Source organism: Ostrinia furnacalis, unplaced genomic scaffold (assembly GCF_004193835.3).
Source record: "Ostrinia furnacalis isolate ACB-3 unplaced genomic scaffold, ASM419383v2 OfSCF6001, whole genome shotgun sequence".
Lineage (NCBI taxonomy): Eukaryota > Metazoa > Arthropoda > Insecta > Lepidoptera > Crambidae > Ostrinia > Ostrinia furnacalis.
The window spans coordinates 216,372-229,941 of record NW_021136240.1 but is presented as its reverse complement, the minus strand read 5'-3'; the positions used below and the strand labels follow the sequence as shown (position 1 = coordinate 229,941).

The window sequence follows — 13,570 nt, the reverse complement described above, 5'->3', positions numbered from 1 at the left end:
GTTTTGGGATTAAAGCTTATACATTATACATATTAAAACACTTCGGGTAAACATTATAGTAATAGGTAGTAGTTATGATGCCCGCTAGCGTTCATGATTTTTCTGCGTTTGCTTACGCGATTAATTGCTGTTTCAATTGAGAATTCATTTAGCTAAATATTGAAACTTCAGAGAAGTAGACTTTTATACGGATGATAGTTTTTATTTGTATTATTTTCAGAAACTGCTCAAAATATACTGCAGCAACAAACTTCAGTGAATAAAAACAAATGTTTGAAAGCCCTGACCGCAAAATTTAAAAGCTGGAGTAGGAAGCAAAATGAATACTCCTGGGGCGCAAGCTGGCTAACGTTTGCCTTCAAGTAATTTTATTCCGGAATTTTAGCTTTGTTTTAGCATATTGGGATAATTTACATTCAACGTTTGGTTACTTTCTGCATTCTGAGTATGTTTACATACACCTTGGGCTGAATACGGCGATATTGTTGACAGTGACAGTGTTGAATCGTGCTTTATATTAGTACTTATTAGTAATACATATTCGGCCTCTTGTTCATTAATAGGCTTTAATAAAAAAAACACGGGTAATATTTTGCGGGCTCAACTAGAGTTACATAATGGAGAAGTTTCCATTTTTTTTCTATTAATAAACTTGAAAATATAAGTAAAACTAATAAAAATCTCTACAAATAAAGAAGTTACAGGGCCCCAAAGTTATGCATAACAAATATTTCGTGCCATTTGATCGGTGACGTCACGACGTAATCGTGATCGGTGAGTGAATCAGAATTACCCCTGGACCAGTGCTGTAGAAAGATCCAATTTTTTAAAATCCAGTAGTTTTTAATTTTTTAGCCAGGGTCACTGAAGATTCTTTTTTAGTAAAATTATTTTGAAACCTATTTTGACATATCCTAACCTGGCCATATACAAAAAGCAGAAGAAGACTTTGACATATAGTGTGATTCTAGGGTGCTACGCGCGCTAGGTAAGCATTGTGGTTGAAATTATAACGGGTGGCGTGAATTCAACGCACCTCCTATGTTTGAGTTCCACGCGAAAATATGTTGGTAAATTCAATAATTAATTTCTCTGCCATTTCTAATTGAATTTAAAAAAAATCTTCACCGTCTTTTTAGTTTTGGTCTATATTTTAATCCCATTCAGTGATATAATGTTTTCAACATCACGAAACTTCTCCATTCTAAATTCAGCGTAAAATACGAACATACAGTTATCCACCAAGCTTAAGCACGGAATACTTTTCAACTGACACAGACGTCAAACCAAGTTTTTTAATAAAATCAAACCTAAGAGAAAACCTATACCACGGAGGTTTTATGCGTCGGCAACTTGCCTATTCTATTTTATGGAGCAAATCGAAGTTTCAGCAGTGTCAACACGGGTCTGGTGTTGGCGCAGAAGTTTTTGGACGTGTTTGTGTATTAGTGTTTGGATGTTAGCTATTATTCCGCAGGGTTGTCTATTTTTAGCTCCTACAGACAGTTTTCAAGGTTCCGTAGTCCTGACAAGGAACCCTTATATTTTATGTAGTTTCGTCATGTCTGTCTGTCCGTCTATCCGTTCGAGTATTTTGTCTAATTAAATCGATTTTGGTTTTATAATTGACTAGGAGCTCCTGTGAACCTGTAAAATGAAATTTTCAAAAATAAATGGGTGTTTCATATCTTATGTTTAATTTATCCAAACCATCAAAATTGAAAGTAAGTAAGTAGGTACTTAGGTTTCTAATATCATTTTATTTTTATTTTAGAAAAATAAACAACAGTGAAAAGTAAATCAAGTATTTTCAGGCAACTTGACACGTACTAACTTAATTAAAAAAAAATAGAACGCTACGTCTGTTACAAGCCAGCTATTGTTGTTTTCTTAGTTACGTAGGTTTCGGGTCTTTTTACTTCGACAAATATGGAGGTACTTTTCTCAGCTCAAGAAGGCTATGCTATTTTGGTAGCAATGTATAAATTCGAAACTCAGTTGAAGTAGTCTCTACAGCAAATAGAATCAGACTCGTGTTGGTACAGAAACGCATTTGGGGCTTAAAGCGTATCGGGTTTGCAGAGCTTGTTCGGTCCTACGCTATATCAACTGTTACAGGGCTGCTGCAATGCTTTTAGGGGATAAAAACGCCGTAATATTACATTTTATGTGATAATAAGATGTAATTCAAACAAGCGGAGATAAGAATTAAAAATATGCGATTAAAAGCAAAGGAATAAGATAATGCGAAGATTGGAAATATAAATTTAACGTAAAAAATACCGAAGAATTTGATCTGATTTTTTACAAAATTAGGTAAGTACTTATTTGGATTAAAACTTACTAATAAGTTAATCCCTCTTAGTAAGCTAAAAATAGTCTGTTGTTAGTACTTATTACTCGGATACTACTGAGTAGTACCTACATCTTTCACAATTCCCTCACATATAAAGCTACATTTTACTGAGTGACGTAGGTTTCTTATTATTCCCGACACATACACAGTTCCCAAGGGCTGGAAGGAACGTAATGGAAGGTGTCGCCCGAGCTCTACCACTGATTTAAAAACATCTCTATATTTGCAGCCAATTCAGAAAAATACTAGAGATTTTTTTACAGAAAATACGTAATATAATTACTAAATGCATTCCAAGTTACGTAAAAACATATTTTCGTGAGGTTAGGAGATGATTTATAACGAAATAGGGGTCATACCACCACCCTTAAATATCGGCTTAATTAATGTTTAATCTCTTTCTGTCAAATGTTTTACTTAAAACGGCGTTATAAAACTTATTTAGTACTTAGGGGGCGTCCATAAATTACGTGAGACAATTTTGGCTATTTTTCAACCCCCCCGCCCCCCTTGGTGAGATTTGGTGAGATTTTGCCTGACCCCCTCCCCCACCCCCTAATCTCACGTGATATTTAAAAAAATCCGCAATTTAATAGTTTTGGAGTAATTTAACTGAGAAAGTTTATTTTTGTGTGCTTAGTGCGAGTTTGCATTTAACGTTGTCGCTAACGAGTGCATCAAAAAGATCTATAAATGTATATTGTTATTTTTTACGCAGTCGCTAGCGGATGACAAATTGATGTAAACTCGCACTAAACCTAGGTACTGATTACGAATAGATCCAGAAAAACACGTGTAGTGGCAGCGGTTAGTACTAGGGTCACATTGTTTTTTTTTACAGAAGTACCTAGCCTAATTATTGTTCCTTTCTACAAAATCACTATTAATCTAGCACAGTGTTTTTCAACCTGTGGGTCGCGACCCCCTGGGGGGTCAGTTAAGTGACCCCTATGGTAACACAATAACAGGAATTTTGTTTTCATAGGGGCCACTTAAAAATTAGGTATTGATGGTGAAAATGGGCATTAAACCCAGTTTTCTGGCAAACTCTATTTCTCTATTTCTTGCGGAAAAAATTACGTGATATTTCCCGAGACCCCCCCTCTCCCCCACGTGAGATTTAGTGAGGTTTTTGTTGACCCCCCCTCCCCCCTAAAAGTCTCACGTAATTTATGGACGCCCCCTTACTAACCATGATTAAAGGGCGTGAGAATGATCCATTTTACACGCGAGACTTTAAAGTAACTGAATTTTAGCTACAATAAACGATTCATTAACACAAGCCTAAGTACACAGATTTAATCTTTATTTTTGAGGATTTTGGACTAAATAAAAAAAAACTTTTTTTTAGCCGACTACAACCCTACGAAGCAGGTTTTTCAGCGAATTCCGAAATAAACTGTTTGTTGTTTGTTTAAGAGATGGAAAAGGGAATCATCCGATTTTTCTAGTTTGCTCAGCGAAATATTACCAATGGCTATTTTTATTTCACAAACAGAATCTTATTACCTGGGAATGTCTTTTTTGTATGCGCCTTTTATATAAAAGTTGTCAATAATTTTAAACATTAACAATCTTCACAAATTCATAAACCTACCTACTTACTTTTTTTGTCTTTGCCACTTTTACGATTTAGATTTTTTAGTACCTACTTACTGTAACTTAAATTCGTTTCTTACAGCCTTTAATTTCCTAATTGAAGCTAAAGCTTATTTACTAGTTTCCATTTCAATTTTAAATTATTAATAATTGTTATTTTAGTATCTACTTACATTATTAGGTTCATTGAATAATTAGCCTGTCTTACCATAATCATTGATTTTAGGATTATTAATAGAGTGGTCGTGTGGATTACCGCTACAAATACCAAAGTCAGCGGTATCTGTTAATTAGAAATACCAAAGCTACCAAAATGGCTACGGCGCGGTTAACTCTCACAGTAGCAGCCGAAATTGAAGCAATCTTGCAAACAATGACGTCCTAAAATTGACACAGTATTGTAACAACACACAGTATTTACAGCGACGAACTGCAGATCATTGTGTTAATAAGTGTGCACTGTATACACTTTACCTACAGCATATCAGAATATATACCTATATATTTATTGCAAAAGGAGCACTACCTTTTTTTTTTTTTTTTTTTTACGGGGAAAAAATGCGTTGCATCGCATACCTACCCTGCGGGGACAGGGTAGGTTATGTGGGGCTCACCACGTCAGAAGGACGAGGCATACCCACTAAAAAGACCCCGGTGCTCCGTCACTCGAGGAGCACTACCTACATTAACTGCATAAGATGCCAAAATATTTAACTTGATGTGCTGTCGTTTATAAACGTCGACTCTAGAGTCAGATATCGAGCCCGCATTGTTTGTCCCAGCGGTGATTGAAACATAATTGTTCACTTCCTTTTTAAACAATTTGGAAGAGTTGAATTGTGTTGCCACCGCTTACGAACAAAATCATCACAGCACGTTGCAATTCATTTTTCCAAAAGAACATTCTCAAAATAACGAAAAATTACTCACATGAATGAAAATGAAAAAAAATGAAAATGAAAAATATTTTATTGGCATAAAGGACAGATACATTTTATATTATAAACAAAGGTATTAATTTTCTTACTACCTTTAATTGAACCTCTACCTACTCTTTTTCTTCTTTACGAGTCGAGTGGCTTCAGAATAAAGACCTAAGAGTCTAGTTAGAGTCGATAAATCGCAAACGTTTTGAAGTACTATCGTCCGTTGCTAACAATGTTACATAACCACGACCTTGCAAACAAGTCACACATTCTACCCGTGATAAGTATTATCTTCTATACTTACTTAAAATAAATCTGTAGAGAAGTCAATTCTGTACATGAAATATATTTTCAAAATAACTATCTAAAATTTTTGTCTGTGTGTCTGTCCGTCTGTATGTTCCTTATAGAAACAAAAACTACTCGACGGATTTTAACGAAACTTGGCACAATCATTCTTCATACTCCTGGGCAGGTTATAGTATACTTAGGAATTCCCATGGGAACGGGACTTAGCGGGAAAATCCTTTTGTACAAAAAATGTAAACCGCTTAAGTTAGACGCTTGAAATTTGGTATGTAGGTACCTTAATAAACTTAAAGCTTAGTTACAACAATGAATTCCCAAAATTCCCACGGGAACGGGAATTAGCGGGGAAATCCTTTTGTATGAAAAATCTAAACCGCTTAAGTTAGACGCTTGAAATTTGGCATGCAGGTACGTTAACTTAAAGCTTAGTTACAACAGTACCTCTAGTAGGAAAAACTTTCGAGTTCGTTTCGTTGCGTATTCAAAGTGTCATCGAAAAATTTTGTATGAAAAATTAAACAGCGCCCCCTAGGGCGGCTATAATATAGGGGGTGCTGTTTAATTTTTCATACAAAATTTTTCGATGACACTTTGAATACGCAACGAAACGAACTCGAAAGTTTTTCGTACTAGAGGTACAGGATATTGCAAAATTTCCACGGGAACGGGAGTTAGCGGTAAAAAATATTTGTATGAAAAAATCTAAACCGCGTAAGATAGATGAAGGGGGTAAACCGGGATCCACGCGTACGAAGTCGCGGGCGGCCGCTAGTTCACAATATATTGCTAATGAATCGTATATACAAACAAATACCTTTCGTATACACCGCAAATATGTGTAGGTATACCAGAAACATCTAACACAACGTCTGTCATATTGTAATCCGAGGCAATTGTATGGTCTCGCTACTGAGCCGGCATGCAAAGCAATCAAACGAGCCTCTGTTATCAATCGCCATTGTTAATAAACAATCAATCTCCCCTCTTGTTGTGATTTCGACTAAGAGATTGCATATTTCCATTTGTTTGAGCTTACAGAGATATATTATCCTGAAATTGATCCAACAATGTAACAGGAACTCCGACGCGGATTTGATACCATTGGGAATACCTGCCGACATGTAATTTTACGTTATTTTGCAAACGTGTGAAGGTTATCTATCTGAGTGAAAAAGATACTGAATCATTGAAGCAACCCAAACTTCTTACCTACTTTACTTTTAAATTCACAAAATATAACGAATTTAAGCAAGTATCTAAATATCAACTAGGTAAAGTACATTACGAGTTAGATTATACAATTTGCGAGTACTTAGTTGATGAAATAGCTCAAACATAAATGAAACAGCTGTAATTGACTAATTGCAATAACTGAACACTGCGCAGTGACATATTATGCTCTCATGCGGCAGATGTGAATTGCTTATTATTTCCACTACACCACTTACACCGTAGCACATGTGTTTCTGTCTCTATTCAAATGGTACGTAATTTCACAAACTTAAGTCATGTATAGGCATGGTTAGTTCTATCAAACTATCAGGAAAATACATAATTTTGATGGACTCAAGCCAGGCGATATTGAAACCGCAGTTCTGCGCTGATAACAAACGGCATCGTTTAACTAGGCCAGTTTTTAAACCTACTCACCTCTAGTTCTGTAAAGAACGTGCCAACATCACTTGTTCATTCGCAGGTCCACTGCACACAATCCCAGAACACAATGCCGGTTGTTTATGTGACTGCAAGGCCGAAGAGCAAACGGATTAAACGTCCGACGCACGCGACGCGGCGCTGTGACTAATCGTGTTTACCACGCCTAGTATGGTTGACATTACAAATAGTTGCATGCACCATCTTAGGCCATACAAAAACACCCGGTTGTGGTTATAGTTACGATTAGATGTTGCAACTCAGCCTTACATTAACTAACAAACGTCAAAAGTCAGTCAAAACCTCAAAGGCCATACAAAAATACCCGGTTGTGGTTATAGTTACGGTTAAAGTTAGATGGTGCAACTCAGCCTTACATTAACTAACAAAAGTCAAACAAAAGTCAGTCAAAGGCCATACAAAAAACCCGGTTATGGTTAGAGTTACGGTTAAAGTTAGATGGTGCAACTCAGCCTTACATTAACTAACAAAAGTCAAAAGTCAGTCAAACTCCATACAAAAACACCCGGTTATGGTTATAGTTACAGTTAAAGTAAGGTGGTGTAGCAGACTTTTAAAACTAAGTACAATGGCCTCAACGGCCACATTTATTTTGTAAAGGCGACGGCACGTGAAGATTCTTTGACCTCTAATGTTTTAATATCAAGCAATTAGGCTGTCTAGAACAATTTGGCTACTAAGTATAAGAGTATTAAAATTCCTCGTTTCATTAAATTTAAGTCTGCTTGTGACACAGCCGAAACGTAAGCTCTAACATTTTTGTTGTGAAATCGCAACTAGGTACTACTTACGAGTAATACACAACTACACTATACAACTAAGTACATAAGTTGCTTTAGTTTAGCTTAAGGAGGACTGACAAAGGAGTTCACAACAATTTTCTTACAGCACTTACTGTTTTCACAATGAATTTCCCAATGTTTCATTTATTTGTTTCTTGTTAGTATCAAAGAACACAAACGGATTAAACGTTAGCAGCACGTGACGCGACACCGTGACTGATCGTGTAGCGCTACTAGCTTGTAGGGCTGTCCTTAAGGTACTTAATAAGGTACAGTATTTGTTTCACCTAACTTCTATCTTTTATAAATGGGTCTATCAGTTTCCACTACAAGTACAGTTGGAACACTGCAAGGGGCAAATAACAACTTTACTCCCCATTTAGCCCTACCGTACCCTATGGTACGGTATCTTTTTGAAAATATTCCGAAGTACCAAACTGTTGTTAATTTGTAAAAATTATTGTGATAGTAAGCTTAAAGTGATTATTTTACATAAAAATATTTAAAAATATGTTTTAACAAGTGGTTTCGGAAATATTTATGGAATTCCTCGACAGAAAACAAAAAAATATTTACAATCTATTTAAGAAGGTATATTTTTTTATTAATAATGATAAATTATTTTATTTATCAATTTTATTTTAAAAATAGAGTATAATTAATAGGTATCATGACTACAAAAAAAAAAATATTGAGATTATTTTTTTTATACGGTTTATTCCAGTCTAAAATAGGTGTACCGTATAAGGTACAGTAGGTCTATACATGAGCAAATCATGCGATTCTTTTAGGCTATTGATGCTTCACTATATTGCCACCACTCATGAAAAATATGTGACAAATGTGATACTGTGACAAAATTTGTTCTCTGTTTTTTTTAAATACATTTTGGCTCTCTACAAAATTACTAAAGTCAGCTCGGATGTAAATTTGATTTTGATTTAATACAAAAATGATTTTTGCAAATAAAATCTTGGAGAATAATACTTGCAGTTGCCAGCCCTATAACTATGTTTGACTAAACTTAATTTTTTACTATAACTCTTTAGTTTTAGTCTTGAGTTTGAAATCGTTACGCAATAATGGTACTTATGGTAGGTATGTTTTTCTTCTTGAATTTAGTTGCTTTTTATCGGCACTACATTAAAATGTCCGCTATGGTAGTGTTTATCTTAAAAAGTTATAACTATTTTACAAGTTTAGAGTGAATGTAAACTTGTTCAAAATCCCCTTATATTTCTGCATGTAAATGTTCTCATAGCCACGTATAGAACAGAAAATGGAAAATACACACCTTCGTTACGGCGGGCTTTCGATTGCCATGACGTCCACGAGTGCCATCGCGCGGACAAAGCGAAGAGCCCTAGAGCTCGTGTTGTGCTTTTACGGGGCCTTGGTCTGTATTGATCCGCTTTAGTAACGTTATATGAGTAATAGCTAATGATGACGATGATTTTGAGTTTATGCTACCTAAAACAATGGAATTTGCAGACAATTATTTACTTGTTTTATTGTAGGTATCAGCGGTTTATTTTCGTAAATGAAAATCGCTTAACTATCAAAATACTTTAAAAAAAAACAAATACAATTTTATTTACGTACCTATATTATTTTTTTCACAAAGAACTTTTTTAACACAACCTCTCGTTCCCATCTCGTGTGTATTGCCAGGATGCTCGAACGCCAATAAACCCCGACTGTGAAGGCTAATTTGGTCCCAGTGGAAAGCTAAACTTTTATTGGACCTGCAACGAAATTGATTAGAAGAAAATAGGAGGAGTTCGAAGCTAAGGATTGACTACTAACGATAGCTAACTCCAGTAGTTTTTCCTGTATATTTGTAAAATATTTCTGTAGGATATACGTAACTCTACAGCATCGATGAAAAAACGCTGGCTTGCTTGAAAGTTTCCACTAGTTTCAACAACTGGCATAGAAGTGGCCCGGCAAGCGAAAGAACGTTGGGCTCTATTCCCACCTGAGGAAGTATATTTCCTTAGCTGCTTTTAAGCTATCAATAATTTAAAAAAATCTAGCTAACTAACCGTATAAACTCGCAACATATTCCTTTTAAGGGAGGGTCATGAGCATATTTCGGGGCGGATTTGGCACGTGATGGATGAAACTCGCTGGGAGCGAAGAGGAAAGGCATGTATGGAGAGTGGATTAAAGATTACACTTTGAAACAAGATTAATGGTCGCAAGATATAATTTAAATAAATAAATCGGGGACACAATTTAGCTTTCACATTAAATCCGTTCGTTCAATGTTGCTTGGCGTTAAGAATTAACACAGAAACTAAGTAACTTATGTTTCATAATTTTGTGTCCAGTGGTTGCTCTTTAGTGTCACGAGTATACTTATAGCATTTAGGTCAAGTAACTTCTCTGATTTACCGCTATTCTATCTACCGCAAACATGTTTTCAGTTAGTGTATGAAACAGAAGAATCCGTTACTTTACGCACCACAACAAATAATTCTACCACTTCGTTATTTTACAACAAGCCAATTAATGCAATAAACAACGGTTCGTTGACATATCCCCAATCGAATAGACTTTAAAGCGCTTCGTTACGTTTCAGCGAGCCCGAATGTCACACGTACCAGTTGACAGCTGCGAGCGCCCCCAGTGCGAGGCTTAACGTCACGTCACTCCTGCAGAGCCGGCTTTTGCCAGTTATTGGCAGTGGCGAGTTGATCGTGACTTAAGCCATCTCCATCAGTTTCTCCGAGTGCGATAACAATTGGGAGATATAGTAAGTTTACTGCACCAGATGCAATTGTTTTCTTCACTTACAAATACTTAATCTCTACAAAACAACAGTCGCCTTTTGCTAAGTAATGATTTCAGATTTCATATGAATAGTAGTTACTAATAAGGACCCTCTAATATTGATTTGTAACTGGATCTAATTGCCTGTAACAACTGTAATATACATACGTCGCTTGTAAGACAATGCCACATCCTCAGATAGTTCAACGATAGATAAAGGTTCCAATTAGTACAGCTTCCACTTATTCTATTTCATTCCGTTTTAGTAAATAAATTTGAATAGAAAGCCGTCCATTTCATCCGAAGCATAAACGGAAATAAATATGGGGTATATTTATTCGAATTCACACGTCCCGAAACTCACCCGTCCTAACTCTGGAGTTGACAGCGCGTGCAAATCGTCCGTATTTCCGTAGCGCCGCTCAACGTCACGTCAACACCCCGGCTTTTACAGTTTATCATTAATATTGGAAATGAATAAAACCGCTTTTGTATAATGTTTATAAGTCAGAAGTTTGATGGAGTGTTTTGCACCAAGACCGCCATTTTGGAGAAAATCATGGAGACCACGAATTCTTATGGTACTCTAAGCATGTGCTATATCAGCTTATGCAGCAAAAACACCTTTAGTGCCTATTTATAATATAAGAATCCTTCTTTTGAACGTATATTTGATTTGCACTTCAACAGCTCTCGTAGCACATTTAAGCTTCTTTATTACACTTGGCAGAATCACTGAGAGAACAACTTGATCATTCGCATTTTGTATTGATCAAACTCACAAATTGTATTTACCCTAAACTAGAGATGAAACGGATATCCGGCAACTATCCGGTAGGCCGGATATCCGGCCTAAATTTACTATCCGGCCGGATACCGGATAGTAGCTCACTATCCGGCCGGATACCGGATATTAAAAAAACTACGAAAATTTCCTATAATAAAATGAAACACATTAATCTTTGAGTCAAATATCAATAAAATGGCTTATAATAATGACGGTTTTTATCTAAAGTCCAAAAAGTTACAAAAAAGCCATATTAAGGCCTTTCAAAAAACTAATTTCTTTTCTGGGCTCTAATGACGAATACATAATAATAATAATAAATCTTTGGACAATTTCACACAGCGCCAGCTAGCCCCAAAGTAAGCAACTTAAGGCTTGTGTTATGAGTGCTAGCTTAACGGATATACTACTTATATACTTTTTTTTTAAATACATAAATATTATACATAGTCACACCCAGACCCGTCACAGAAATTAAAATTCATCATTTCAATTTCTGCCCGGCCGGGAATCGAACCCATACATAAATAGTGCTAAATATTTTTTAATGTCGAAATATTGCCAAATAAAATAGGCGATCTTTTTTTTCACTGATGGTCTGATGACATACAGGGTGACTTTAAATCGTTGGCATCCTTTTAATATAAGACTACTCATAATACATGGTGCATTCCCCAAATATGAGACAACTCCAATGCGATTTTTTGTCATTATTTTAACTAGGTATTTGTATTAGTGTGATCTTAAAAAGAGTTTAAAACTATTGTACAGTCAACAGCACATCATCCTATACATTTTGTTGCAAAATAACACTTGATACATTGAAATAAGATGCCACAATATGAAGATTGATGTGCTGTCGTCTGTACAAGATTTCAAATATTGACATTTTAATTCATTTGATATGACTCANCCAAACACAATATCGTCGCGCGAGCTATGGCGGCGGCCGTACGAACTGTCACAGCGCCTACAAAAATCACTATGAGGGCTACGTGAATATTCACGATTCCCAATAGGACTACGACGCGGAGTGCGTACACATCGCCTAGGTGACCTACCTCGATGCACACGTTCATTTAATGGTGGCATTCGATATTCGAACAAACCCGACGTTTAACTGACCTACTTTTATCACGACACTGTCTACGAGAATAATCACGTTCTTTTTTAATCTAGACGAAAGCATGGTCATCTTAACTTTTAACACTGCACTGATAATAAAAAACTTAGGCAAAAATAGATGGCAAAAACGGTTAAAACGCGTGGTCAATCCCACTTCTGATCTTAAGGATCAGAGGTGAGAGTGCTTTTTTAAAAGTAATGAGCGGCACCAGCAAATATCGATTTATAAAATAACCGAAAACAATAATTCCACAAATCAAATTAACGTAATAAAAGAATATGCCTATGCCAGAAATAATGATCTAGGTCACAAATATCACAGTCCCTGAACCGAGAGAACGTCCGTCACAGGTCACAGCCAAGCCACAGTTAGCTCATATATATACTGTGGCCAAGCGCTCGAGCGAAGTGTCGCGGTGCGCCGGCGCGGCCGGTTTCTCGTGCCTTCCCACTCTAACACAGAATCGAACGATATGACGTCACGCTGACGTAGCCGGTGTTATTTCTAAGAATTTGTTATTTTTTCTTAGCATGATTATAAAAATTCAATCATCACAGTCATAATACTGAAGCTGACTGAATCAAGGNTTTGGGGAATCATGAGTAGTCTTATTTTAAAAAGAATGCCAACGATTTCAAAGTCACCATGTATAATGCAGTTCATTCAGATTACGCAGCAAGTAAACTAATTGAATTTTCGCTATTCAATCACATACTCACGATGGCAACCGAAATCGCCCGAATTGATCTGCCCCTTAGACGAGTGGCAAAATCTGATATTCTATTCGAACCAATTTGATTTTCGAAAAGTGTGACTTGTCTAGTCTACTAGACCTACTGATCGCGTTCGAAGCACCTGTGCAGCGCTAAACTTGTTACGACATGCAACATGACAATGGGACAACTATCCGGCCGCCGGATATCCGGCTATCCGGCCTAGCAGCTCGCCGGATATCCGGTATCCGGTATCCGGCCAAACAACTATCCGTTTCATCTCTACCCTAAACATTAAATTGTTAGTCTATAACAGCGTTTAGTAATCCTCGCTTTATTTACAACGCTAGTCGCAACAACTCCAGTTTAATTTGACAGCCTGTACTGCGCATTAAAATTTGCTGCTCGGAGCAGCTTAGTGATGGGGCATCATTCCCTTTACAGCTTTTGCAGTTATTGGCAGAAGCAAATACAAAAACTTTAGTGCAAAATATTGCTAGGAGTTCGTTTTATTTACTTTTTC

General features: G+C 36.4%; 1 protein-coding gene across 1 annotated transcript in view; it reads right to left on the bottom strand.

The window, feature by feature from the left end:
- The window catches only part of LOC114361809 (thrombospondin type-1 domain-containing protein 7A), a 77,445-nt gene extending 70,466 nt beyond the window's left edge, over positions 1-6,979 (bottom strand). The window contains exon 1 of the mRNA XM_028316997.1: positions 6,841-6,979. The gene's annotated coding sequence lies outside the window, so the exon portion shown is untranslated. The remainder of the gene's footprint in view (positions 1-6,840) is intronic.
- Positions 6,980-13,570: the final 6,591 nt, after the last annotated feature.